This window comes from Microtus ochrogaster, chromosome 24, assembly GCF_000317375.1.
Source record: "Microtus ochrogaster isolate Prairie Vole_2 chromosome 24, MicOch1.0, whole genome shotgun sequence".
Lineage (NCBI taxonomy): Eukaryota > Metazoa > Chordata > Mammalia > Rodentia > Cricetidae > Microtus > Microtus ochrogaster.
Genome location: NC_022024.1, coordinates 33,320,133 through 33,330,399, shown reverse-complemented (window position 1 = coordinate 33,330,399; position 10,267 = coordinate 33,320,133).

Below are 10,267 nucleotides of genomic sequence, written 5' to 3'. Positions count from 1 at the left end.
GAGTCAGAGAGACACCGTTGTAGCTGCCAAAGGAGTCAGATGCCAGAACCTTGCTGGAACCTTACCAGTAGGCCACATCCTCATGGAGATAAATAGATTAATAGAAATATGTCAATATAATATATAAGAGCTAACTAAAAGGAGTGGGCACACCCAAGAGTGGCCCTCACTCACTGTGAAGTATAAGTGATAAACAAATGTGCCCGTTTCTCTTTTGGTCGGAGACTCTTCTGCTCCATCTCTCAAAGGTGTCCAGTGGCTTTGAGCATCACGTTATCATAAGGGAACTGCCTCGTGAAAACACCGCCTTATCCTTCTCTCCCTCGAGTGTCTCATTAAAACACCCTCATCGATCCTTCTGTTACTCATCCTCTCTCTTCTGTATCCCGGGGTTACTTGGACTCACCTCTCCAGTTTCTGAACTTGTCTGTCAAGATTTGTGTGTTGAAAACTCAATTCCCAGTGCAGTATTGGATGCTGGGACCTACCAGGAAATGCATGGGTCAGGGAAGTTTCATCCTCAGGGCCCCATCACCCTCTTTTACCCTACCACCCCATGTCATGTAAAGTAACAGCTGGAAGGCCATTCCAGATGCCGGTACCTTGACTTTGGAGTTCTCAGCCTACAGCATTGAGGAAGTGGGAACTAAAAGGCCATAACAATGTGTCTGCCATGCAACAATGTCTGTGGCCCTATTTTACCCCCAGCCCAACTCACTGAGCTCATTCACTCCTCCATTCAAGTTTGTACTCATTCCATCAAAGCCTGATAAGCACGCCTACGCCAGCTACCTCTCTGGCCTCTGGATTCTGGATTAGAGCAGGTGGATCCCAACCTCCATCACCTTGAACTTAAAGCCTTTCATAGCCCACTTTGTAGTCTCCATAGCCCATCCCCCAGGCCTTGTATTTTCTAAAGAAAGGAGGTTTATTTAACGTGGATTTAGAGGTTGAAATTCAACATCAGGTGGCCCCATTCTGTCCCCCATTCAGAATGGCCTTCTGACTCAGCCATAACATGCATGGCAGATGGTGTCACAAGGTGTAGTCACATTGGGAGGGGGGATCATAAATGAGAAAGCAAAGAACAGAGGCAGTGAGCTTGGAAAATGCTTTACAATCACTTACTCTCCAGTATTCAAATCCCTTGAAACCTAAACCATTCTGGAAAATTAGGTATCTTAAAAAAAAAATGGTGATTCCTACCTCTCAATAGCAGTGGGAATCAACCCTCCAGAACATGAGCCCTTGTAGGACAAACCTTACTGATGCAACCTTAAATTTGCCTTTAAGGGGGGGAAAAAACTCCAATATTATTAACTAGTCATAGGGAAAGCATGGGAGATGGATGCATAGTCCTCGCTAGAGCTACGCATGGACAGGGGGCACCAGCGGTTTGCAATCAACAGCAACAAGACTGATTATCAACTCCATCTTAGGCTTGCTAAAGGAAGGGGGGTTCTGAAGAGCGCAGGGCTGTCAGGTCTTTGGAAGAGGTCAGGGGGACCTGGGGCAGAAGATCATCTTTGGTGATTTCACGTGTTGATCTAGGGCAGAGTCTGGTCCAAGACAAAAAGCAACTGCACACCAAAGGGTTTTGTCACAAGGCTGCAAACGTTCTGCCGCTGTGATTTATGGACGTGTTTTGTTTTGCAGATGGTCTGTTTTCATAGTAAAGAGTTTCATTCCCGGAGCACTCATTAATGGAGGTATGTGTGTTGTAAAAACAGAAAGAAAGCCATGTCCACCCTGGTTCAACCCATGCAGCCTTCTCACTTCTAAACCAGGGCTGCAGAGCGTTGATGGGAGGACATCTCTATTCTCTGATTTAGCTCTCAGCTACAGGTGCCCCTCGTAAGAGCTATCTAAAACGCCCCTCTCTCCATCTCATCCTCTTAGACTTTCCTCCCTGTTTTAAGCATGGGATCCTGTTTGTTTTTAAGAAAGAAAAAAAAACCCTGAGCAATCAAAACACGAGCTCCTCCATCCACAGACCGTTCTCATCAGACGCCATCCCTGCACCTCGCTTCTTCTCTGTTCATCCCCAGCTCAGGTAGTTCCCGCCATCCATTCTGCTTGTGTCCTGTGCTTCTCAGGACTTCACTGCGTTTCTCTGACACGATCAGAGAAGTATTTCCAAACTCAATCCACATTTGGATTAAAAGGGTTTCGTTGCTATTCCCTGTTGCTGGTTCCTTGTTTCTTTACTCTCTCAGTCGACAGAATTCACCATCATCTCTGTCTCTGCATTATCTCCCAACTGCCTACATGTTCTTCCATCCATCAAAGCCCAGATATGCTCTCCTTTAGCATGTTCTCGGGTTTAATAAACCTCCTCCGTGCGCAGACTCTCTTACCAGTGCTCTCAGAGGTACGAATAGACCATCAACTGGGATCTTGTTAGACATGAACTTACGGACCCCATCCCACATCTCCTGGAGGTGAAGCCCAGAAATCTGTTCTTTATCAAGTATCTCTGGTAATTCTGATGCACACTTTTAATTTAAGTTCCTTATTGCTAACCTCCCCCCCCTGTGTGTGTGTGTACATGTGATGCACATGCGTGTCTGGACGTGCACATACATGTATGTACACATAAAGGCCAGAAGAGGATGCAAAGTGTCCTCTTCTGTCATCTCTTCCCTGTTGACTTGTGACAGGGTCACTCGCTAACCAGAAGTTTACGGTCTGGGCTAGTCCAGCTGCCCAGAAGCTCCAAGGATCTACCTATATCCTCCCTCCAGTGCTGGCATACAGGCATGTGTACCATGCCTGGCTTTTTACATAGATGCTGGGCTTTCAAACTTAACCACCCCTGATCGCAGAACTATCACTCTTACACATTGAGCCCTTCCTGTACCCCTCTTCTTCTCTGACAATCTTTCTTCTTCTTTCCTTTCCTCCATATCTTAAGCTGCCTCCTGACCATTCATTAAATATGTTTCTTCGCTTTGTTCTAGTCTTCTGTTGCCTGTTCTGTCACATGTCTGCATCTGTTCCGATCTCTTTGGTTACAACTTATATTATTCTGAATTCTGTTGTTTGTAAGCGTCTGAAAACATGCTTAAAGTTAAGCAAGATTGAGCAGAATTAAAGAAAAGACAGATTTTTTTTAAAAACCACTGTCACATGCCTTCCTTGATCCAAGTTCTTAAATAAGGTCACCAGGACCTGACTATAATCTTTTTGTCTGTTTCCATTTGCTTTTTTTTAGTCCGGGTCCTTTAGGATGGTACCGGGAAGCCTCCAAAACACATGCTCACACTCTGGGCTCTATTGGTTTAGATGTCTTACTAAAGCCATCGTTGATGCTGACAGTGTGGAAATACTGACTTCCTTAAGCTACAGTGACACCACTGTGTCTGAGGTAGACGTGAGGAAAACTTTACTCACATGTGACAAGTCTTGTTCCAGGTTCCCAAATACAACAGTAAACAAAAAAAGTCCATAGTCTAAGGGACTGATATTCCAGAGGGAGATATATTAATAAACAAAAGAAATGTGTGAAAATAAGCTGATGGATACTAGCACAGAAGGAGGATGCAATGCAGAGGGATGGGGCTACTAATGGGAGAGTGGAGATTGCTCCCCTGAGAGTTTTGAGACGGTGCTAGCAGAAGGTTAATGGGTTCTTAGTAGACAAAGCCAATAATCATCCACAGTAATTCCAAGCTCCACTTCTTAACACTGTTATATCCAGTTGCCCAGTGGACACCATTCTTACATATGGAAATGAAAGTGTCTCAAAGGGAAATTAGCACCTTCCCTCCCTCCGTTTGCTTTGTATTTCTTTGCTTAAACAAGACTTTGTACACATTTATTAGGAGCCGGCATCTTTACTCTGCCCTCTCATATTGAAGATTACAAATACAGATAGCAGAATGGAAGCTGCAAAGTGAATCGGAGAAGTGAACCATCAGGAACAACTCTTGTGATTGTTGAAGATGACTGGGAAAAGGGTGGGCAGGGCAGAGAGTGGGCTTCCTAATAAATCTTCTCCAAGGAAGCATTCTGGGTAAAACCCTAAATTAGAAACAACTGCCTTCCACCCATTTCTGCCCGTTTCTACCTGGTAGGCACAGATACAGGTGAAGGGAATGGTCCCAGTTAATACCACTTACCAAATCCGGATAATTTTACCTTTTAGATATGCCTAGGATGTTCCCAGGGGCTTACAGAGCTGTGACCTCCTCTCTAACCCATGCCCCACCATGATTCTTTGTTGTTTGTCCAAACCTTTTGTCTGAACTCTATCTGGGCATTCTCTTTTAGTTTTATCATCTCTCTGAATGCTCTCCCTGCTAGTCCTAGAAAGTCTTTGATTTCAGTTGTTCTGAATGAAGACTGGAGATAGCCAGTCAGATCTCTAAAGTGAAGCCACTCAAGCAGATTTTGTATCCTCCCACATCAGATGCTCAAGCGCAAGAATGAAGGTGACAGAAACCAAGTGGGGTTTGTTTTGACAAAAATGGAGAGGGGAGAATGGGAAAATTAGATCTACACAGAAGTTGGATTGAATGAATGAGTCCAGGAATTTAAGTTGGTAAATTGGCAAATGGAGCCCCAAGGAGACAATGAACAGGAAGGCAGAGTAGAAGCAAAGAATGGGGACCTCGGTAAAGATAAAGGAAGACTGAAGATGGATTACTATTCAATAGAACATATAAAATTGGATGGTTCAATTGCAGGTTTCGGGAGCAATGCAGATAAAAATTTATCGTATGAGAATGGAGATTAAAAGCTGAGGTGGGGTGGAGAGACAGAAAATTAAATGCAAGGGAATGAAGGAGTCGAGAAGATACTCGGGCCATCTGACTGTGTCGATGGATGCTAACGTACTCAAGAATGTTAATAGGAACATCGACGAAAGGAAAAGCAGCATCCAGACAATAACCACTTCATGAAGGAGCACATGGATGGAGAAGACCACGGACAAGGGCATCTGTGGGAGGAAGATGGTCTGTCCTACCAGCTGGTGGTCCAGAGAAGTTGGAGACAGAACTGTAGAGGGCTCAAAGCTCATTTTGAAAATAGTCATGGAAAGTAAGAAAGACACCTATTTGTCCTCTCCAGACCCTGTGCATGTGATTCCTCAAAAAGAAGAAATAATAACCAGCCCCCCAAGATGGAGAAAAATCAATAAGCAAAAAGAGTTTCAGAGCCAAAGGAGGAAGTAAGAGTAGAGGAAGACGTGGGAGGAGATTCTGCTGATCCCGTGCTCTGGGTTCCAGAAAGCACAGTGGACAGGGCAGGGGGAAGGGCACAGACAAAGGCACACTAAGAGATGTGCAGGATAGTACTGGGGGATGCCAGGGTAAAATGTGACCAGAGATTAAACAGTGTGGAGTTCATCTGTGCAAAGGCAGTGAGGGACAGTTCTGACTGCGGCCTCCCTTTTGAGATTATTTTTTTTTTAAATTTATTTGTTTATTAAAGATTTCTGTCTCTTCCCTGCCACCGCCTCCCATTTCCCTCCCCTCCCCCAAATAAGTCCCCCCCCAGCCCGAAGAGCAATCAGGGTTCCCTGCCCTGTGGGAAGTCCAAGGAACCCCCACCTCCGTCCAGGTTTAGTAAGGTGAGCATCCAAACTGCCTAGGCTCCCACAAAGCCAGTACGTGCAGTAGGATCAAAAACCCACTGCCATTGTTCTTGAGTTCTCAGTAGTCCTCATTGTCTGCTATGTTCAGCGAGTCTGGTTTTATCCCAGGCTTTTTCAGACCCAGGCCAGCTGGCCTTGGTGAGTTCCCGATAGAACATTCCCATTGTCTCAGTGTGTGGGTGCACCCCTCGCGGTCCTGAGTTCAAAGCAGTTTTCGGCGGGGGAGGGGGGAAAAGCACAGTCTTGCTATCACACGTGGGGAGCTCGGTAGTCTTCTGGGAAACATCCAGCCATTTGTACCACACTCTCAGTGAATCGCAGCCTTCCCTGGGACTGCTTCCATTTTTAAGGGATGTCGTCTTCTTAAAGGAGACAGAGGGGAGAAATTCGGAGCCACTGAATCCTGCTTCCTCTAGCCTCCACCTACGTGTTTACCTTGACATTGAACCCATTCTTCTGCTCCTGTCCCCAGTCCAGTCAGCTCATCATCCAGCAGGGGTGCCCAACCCTTGATTCATGGGTTGTAAGAACATATATACATTTATTTTTGCAAGGCATTTTCAACGCATTATTATTTATAAAATTCATGCTCAGGAACCATGCACACAAAAAAGTCCCATAGTGTTTTAAATATGTTTACAGTGTTGTACTGAGCCAAATATATAGCAGTCCTGGACCAAGTTGGCCTACACATTGAAGTTGGACACTTAAAAGAAATCCCACACTAGCTCAGAATTGAGAATAATAGAGGGTTATTTATTTAAGGGTAGACTCACACGTCAATATCCTCTGCTGGAATGGAGAACAGCAACCAAATCTGGCAGCTGGAAAAGAGGCTGGACATGTGCTTTACAGGGCATAAATAGCATAAGAGGCCACGCCCAAGTTGGCGGGTAACTTGAAGGCTACTGGCGGCAGGAATTCTTATAGCACCTCTCCTTTTTGGTTAAATAAAAGAGTTCTAAGCCTAATACAAAATTATATAAATAAGAACAAATATATTCAATAATTATCCTATCCTAATGAGTTTAAGTCTTGTATAATAAATAACTTGGCCAAGTCATGAGAGGAAAGTAACTACAACTATCTAGTCTTCAACCCCATCGAATTTATTTATATAAATTTGAAGACTTTAAAATCAACTCAAACAGGTCATCTTGGCCTTGACTCAACTTTTCTATCAACGACAGACAAGTTGTCAGGGTGTTTTCTGTGCAGATAGCACATTGCAATGGATTCCCTTAAGAAACTTTAGAGGTTAGCAATTTGTGTTAAATATGCACAAATATCCTTATAGCGATAACATTACTCTGTTGATGTTTTTGTTTGTTTGTTTGTTGTGTGTATATGTGTATGTGTGTGTATGTGTGCTAACACTAGGAATCAGGAATTGATTCCAGAGTAGAGAGAGTGTGTTCAGAGCCCACAACCAGTAATTCTGTTGGGAGTTCTTTCTGGTCTCTTCCTTGTTTATGTCGAGATGAGGAGATGAGGTTATGCTATGTAGCCCATATGGAACTTAACTCCTGATCCTCCTGCCTCTGCTTCTTGAGTTCTGGGATTACTATCACGGACCACCACAGCCTCAGTCTGTCCCAGTCTCAGACAGACTGCAGAGCCAGACCGGACGAATGGCATGCCGGAGGCCAGAGAACCTCAGTGACGCCTATAGGTCTTGTCCCAACCTTGCTAATACTTTATTTTGGGAACCTCATTTTTCTGTTATTAACATACTACTTTACTCTCTGTCCTTGAATTATCTTGAAGCTTGGCCTATTTCTCAAAAGTCTGTTTTAATAATTCTTTTTATTTTAGTATGGCCTCTTTTCTGAGCGCAGAAATGAAAAGAGTATTTTCCCCAAACAGTTACCTCTCCTGTTTTTCCATAAAGTGCACATTAGTGAACATGAAATACCCATTTCTTCTTCCTTGTTTCCTTGCCCAGTTGGGGTCACTGTACCCAATTTTCATGTGTGTTATTTCTTTTTCAGATCACCCTCTCTCTATATGCATGAAATATGAAATCAGTAAAAAGCTGGACTTCATACTGTTTCCAACTCAGGCTCCTTCCTGGCCTAATATTTCAGCAGTCTACAAGTATTCTAGTTTTTAAATGAGGATGCAAAGTGACGGGTTTCCTTCTGTATTGTCACACACACACACACACGCACGCACACACGCACACACACACACACACACACACACACACACACACTATGTTTGGTTAATCCTCCTCTCTCCTCCCTCCACCCCCTTCTCCGCCTGTACCTGAAATCCTCCAGTATTTCTCCCCCTACTTCCATGACGCATGTGTTCTGTTAGCCTCTCTCCTCCCTCTCCTAAAGTCTCTTTTTCCCTTCTTGTTACCCTTTCTAGTTTCATGATCTTTACTCACATTTGCTCCCAAGTAACTGCATATAGATAGATAGATGATAGATGATAGATAGATAGATAGATAGATAGATAGATAGATAGATAGATATGATATGATATGATATGATGATAGATAGATAGAGATAAATGATAGATAGATGATAGATAGATAGATAGATAGATAGATAGATAGATAGATAGATAGACAGATAGATAATTAGAAGCAATGGGTGCATTTGAGAAAGAATATGTGGTTATTTGTCTTTCTGACTCTGCGTTAGTTCATTTAAAGTGTTTTCCAACTTGATCCATTGTTTTCTGCAAATTTCAGTTCCACATTTTTTATGGCTGAATAAAATTCCATGTGCAGATGTACCACATTTTCATTATCCATTCATCAACTAATGCACATCTAGATTGGTTCCCTTTCTTTGTTGTTGTGAATGGAACAGCAATATGCATGAATATTTAAATATCTCCGTTCTAGGATACATACTTCTTTGGGCATATACCCAGTGGTGGTATAGTTGGTCATGTGGCAGTTTTATTTTTAGTTTTTTGGGCACCTTCCAAACTTACTTCCTTATTGGCTGCACCAATTTAATTATCTGCACCAACAATGAAACGTACTTTCTCCTTCCCTACAGTTGGTCACTATTTGGGTCCCCCCCCCAAATCATAACTGGGGTGAGATGGAATATCAAAGTGTTCTTACTTTGCTGAACTCTGGTTAAAGACGTCAGATGCTTTTTAAAAATACTTGCTGTAAAGATATTCATCGTCATTATGTTTCCCCTTTGGAGAAACATCAAAGATGCTGTGCTTTTGACATTAGCCTTGAAATGATCTTCCCTGGCTGAAGACATGGGCCTTCCGTTGCTCCTGTTCACCCATCCCGAGCAACACAACGGCAGTACTTATTTTAAACATCGGACTTCCATTTTTCTAGCCTCTTCCTTGAGACCAGGTACACAGGCTTCAGTACAAGAAGGGAAGATGGCTGTGGTTCACTGGAGCATGCTTAATAAAAACCTAGATACAGAAATTGGAGTTCAACCTGAAGATCAGAAAAGCAAAACAGCCAGCTATCCACCTACTTCTAACAAAACTTTGGTGCGATTTCACAAGGTAAGTTATTTTTCACTACAAATGGGCCAAGGTAATCATAGTTGTGAAATGACGCTGCTTAAGGCATTAATGACTTAGATTCCAAATTTTAATTAACTAAATGAATAAATAGCTCAAAGAAATCAAACCTACATGTTAAAAACATGTCGTCTATGGCTACAATGTACTAGCTAGACGATTAACTGCACACCACAGCCAAGCACCCCAACAGCCACTTTTAAATGGTACTTTGGGTTCTTCCCGTGAAAGAAAATCCTTAATTTCTATTCTGCTGCAATCAGATGTGTAGAAATCCTAAGCACTCGCAAACCAACTCCCTACAGCTGTGAAACTTCAAAACATAAAAGTGAAAGAAAGTTCAACCGAACAGTGGTGTGATTAGCAGAAGGGGAGAAACGAGGTAGCAGCTGGACAGGGCAGCAGACGCTGCAAGAAGGACCATAGGACCCGTGTGGGCATAAGGATGCTAAAGGAGAGAGGGACGTGGGATTCGGGATGCCGGGTCAAAGTTCACAGCAACCACTTTGGCTTTGGGTTTCTCGGGGGCGTCTTATCAAAGTGGCTCGATGCCACGGCCGTCTCAGCACTTGGTAGCAGGACAGGTGGCTGAGAGCTGTATTTCTACAAGTGTACGGCTGAAAGTGATGGGATTTAGGACATTCTATCCCCAAGCACAGTCCCTTGGCATTTTAGGAAACAGCGGAAACTTTGGATCTCCCAATATCTGCCACCTTCTCTGAATCAAGTCAGGAAGCACTAACAGGCAATGGAGATGAGTCTGAGCAGGAGAGACTTCCTCAGTTTCCCCAGGCCATCAACTTTGTGCTCCCACTGTTACCGCGCCTTCCCATTCCCATCTTGCCTCTGTCTTCCCATCGCTTCAGGACCACCCGTTCTTTATCAAACCTAACAAAGATACCTATCCTTGTCTGTCTTTGGAACTTCATTCCTAAAGCACGTTAAATAAGGGATAACTAGGGCTTCTGAATAACAGGTACGCAAATATGGAACATGTTTGATAATCAGGTAAGTCAAATTACATTATTCTTTTAATTTGTATTTCTATTGAGGAAACTGTACAGTTTTCAGAATATTTATATGCCAAGTATTTTTCTTAGTTGTGAATGTATAAAACTACAAATGTATCTCATAGAAATATATAAAAAT